A 3755-nucleotide genomic window follows, 5' to 3' on the forward strand; every position below is an offset into this window, starting at 1 on the left:
CCCCTACCATTCATTGACCAAATGCTTGAGAGGTTAGCCTCCAACAAATTCTTTTGTTACCTTGACGCGTATTCGGGATTTTTCCAAATCCCTATACACCCGGATGACCAACATAAGACCACCTTCACATGCCCTTATGGTACTTTTGCATATAGGAGGATGCCTTTTGGTTTATGTAATGCCCCCGCCACTTTCCAAAGGTGCATGATGAGTGTCTTCTCCGATTACTTAGAGACCTAATGGAAGTTTTTATGGATGATTTTAGTGTTTATGGAAAGGACTTTGACTCATGTTTGCATAATCTTTCTCTTGTATTGCAAAAATGTGAAGATGTTAGTCTTGTTTTAAATTGGGAAAAGTGTCACTACATGGTCAATGAAGAAATTGTTTTGGGTCATTTAATTTCGGAAAAGGGCATTGAGGTCGATAAGACTAAAGTTGAGGTGATAGAGAAACTCCCACCTCCCGTGAATGTTAGAGGGGTGAGAAGTTTTCTCGGTCACGCGGGTTTCTATCGCCATTTCATAAAGGATTTTTCAAAAATAGCGAAACCCCTCACTCAACTTTTGCTTAAAGATGCCCAATTCCAATTCACTGATGAGTGTGTTGAAGCCTTTAATAGAATCAAGGAAGCACTAATCTCGGCACCGATCATCCAACCTCCAAATTGGGAATTACCATTCGAGATTATGTGTGATGCTAGCAACTACGCCGTTGGAGCGGTTCTTGGCCAACGGGTAGGGAGAGCTCTTCACGCCATCTATTATATAAGAAAGACTCTTGACTCCTCCCAAGTTAATTATGATACCACCGAGAAGGAGCTTCTTGCCATTGTCTATGCTTTGGACAAATTCCGTTCCTACTTGCTTGGATCCAAAGTGATTGTATTCTCGGATCACCGTGCTCTCCGACATCTCTTCATAAAGAAGGAGGCAAAACCAAGATTGTTGAGATGGATTTGCTTCTTCAAGAATTTGACTTAGAAATAAGAGACAAGAAAGGAGCCGAGAATGTAGTGGCGGATCATTTGTCAAGGATCCGGTTTCATGATGAAAATGGAGAAACCCCGATCAATGACTCATTTCCCGACGATATTTTGATGGCCATTCAAACACAACTCGAAAGGCACATCACCCCATGGTTTGCCGATTATGCTAATTATATTGTTGGAAAAGTACTCCCTCCAAATTTGAATCACAACCAAAGGAAGAGATTCCTATTCGAAGTGAAGAGGTACTTTTGGGACGACCCAAACCTCTACAAAGAATGTAGTGATGGGCTCTACCGGAGATGCATCCCTCAATGGGAAGTCCAAGGAATCTTGGAAGGATGTCACTCATCACCTTACGGTGGGCACCATGGAGCAAGGAGGACCGTTGCAAAAATTCTTCAATCGGGATTCTATTGGCCTACAATGTTTCAAGATACAAGAGAATTCATCATTCATTGCGATGCTAGTCAAAGAACGGGGAATATCTCTTGGAGGAACGAAATGCCACAAAGGGGCATTCTAGAGGTGGAGATCTTCGATGTTTGGAGAATCGACTACCAAGGTCCCTTTGTGACATCGAATGGGAATAAGTACATCCTTGTGGCCGTAGACTACGTCTCAAAGTGGGTGGAGGCCATTGCCACTCCAAATGATGATGCAAAAACGGTCACCAAGCTCTTCAAGAAGATAATCTTCCCAAGATTTGGAGTTCCTAGAGCGATCAATAGTGATGGAGGAACGCATTTCCATGAGAAGAAACTTGCATCTCTTTTGACCAAATATGGTGTCCAACATAGAACCGGCTTGGGATATCATCCTCAAACAAGCGGTCAAGTTGAAATTTCAAATAGAGAGATCAAACAAATCCTTGAGAAAGTTGTGAACAAGACCTGAAAAGATTGGAGCACAAAGCTTGATGATGCTCTTTGGGCTTATAGGACGGCCTATAAGACTCCCATAGGAGCCTCTCTTTACAAACTTGTTTATGGAAAAGCATGTCATTTGCCAATCGAATTGGAGTACAAAGCTTTTTGGGCAATCCGAGCACTTAATCTTGATCTCAAATTGAGTGGTCAAAAGAAGATGATTCAAATTCAAGAGTTGGAGGAATTCCGACTACAATCCTATGAGAATGCAAAGATCTACAAGGAAAGAACAAAATTACTCCATGACAAGAGAATTAGACAAAAGGCCTTGCACAAAGGAGACAAAGTCCTTCTATTCAATTCCCGCTACCGACTTTTTCCGGGAAAGTTGAACTCTAGATGGATGGGTCCGTATGTGATAACCGAAGTTGGAAAATATGGAGATTTTGAACTCAAGGCGGAAGATGGAAGCAAGTTCAAGGTCAATGGTCAAAGATTGAAGCCATATTATGAAGGAGCGTTCATTGGAGAGGTCGAGGTCACCTACCTCGGGCCTTCTCATCCTTGAAAGAACCATCAAAGGGAGAGTTTGGTGGAGTCCTCCCTAAACCACCACTTGTAAATATACTAACCCTCTAACTTGTATTTATAATTTTATTGCACTTCTTTTGATAATAAGCATGAACTCTTTTCATGAGAGTAAGTGAGGGAGGGTCACTAACGAATTTTTATGAAGGAAGGAACCAATTTTCAAGTGTGGGAAAGCATCTAGGTGAGGAAAGAAAGTCGAAGGAAGAATTCACAGCTTGAACACGTGCGTGTTCCCCGGAATCTGGCCGTCTTGCCAGAATCCGGGCGGCCTGAGGAGAATCCGTCCGTCCTGCTACCCTGAGAATTTGAAGATTTTTGGACTGAAGGAGAATCCGAGCGTCCCAGAAGGGAAAACGCCCATCCTGAAGAATCCGGCCGGCTTTGTAGAAAGACGCCCGTCTTTCTACCTGTGCATTTCAAGAAAAAATTCCTGGAAGAGAATCCGCCGGTCTTCAGTAGAATCCGCCCGTCCCGATAAAGAGGAATCCGAGCGTCTCATGCTCGGGACACCCGTCTTGTGGCATTATATTTTTGGAAATTTAGCTGTGAAAGAATCCGGGCGGCTTACCCAGAATCCGCCCATCCCGAGAAGCCTGAATCCGAGCGTCTTCTGCTTGAATCCGCCCGTCTTCCCACGTTGATTTGACCCGTCTTTTCTTAATTAAAATTACACCCCACCACACATTTAGTGACACATCACCCCTCCTTCCACTTGCATTATAAAACCCACCTCCTTATGACTCCCAAGCACATCCAAATCACTCTTAAACCCACAAAAATAAAAAAGCCCCAATTTTCTAGGGTTTCCAAAGGCAACACTCAATCAACAAGGAGCATCTTTATTCCTTCACAAATCAAAGAATCCAGCTCTACAATCAAGGAATGGCACCAAGGAGATCCTCTTTTAGGAATAGGAGGAGACCAAGGATGAGGGGAAGTTCTTCTACCTCCCATGTCAACACATTAAGAAGGGAGCATGAAGAGATTGTAGATCTCACAAGGCTTGATGACTTCTCAAATGTGGAATTTATCAATGATGTGCAAAGATTAGTCTTCCACCGGCTTCTAAGTAAGAATATTCTTCCCACTAAGTTTTTATGTCATGTTACCTTGAGAAAACTTGGGATTTATCACCAAGTGGCAGCTCTCTTTGAAGTATTTGGTCTCTCAACCCTTTTTCGCATGTATGAACAAACTTATCGATCTCTTGTGCTTGAATTTTTGAGCTTTTTGAAGATTACAACCTTGAACAAAACAATTTGCATAGAGTTTAGGTTGGAGAATGATTCTAGGATGATGACCCTTGT

Source organism: Silene latifolia, chromosome X, assembly GCF_048544455.1.
Source record: "Silene latifolia isolate original U9 population chromosome X, ASM4854445v1, whole genome shotgun sequence".
NCBI classification, from domain to species: domain Eukaryota; kingdom Viridiplantae; phylum Streptophyta; class Magnoliopsida; order Caryophyllales; family Caryophyllaceae; genus Silene; species Silene latifolia.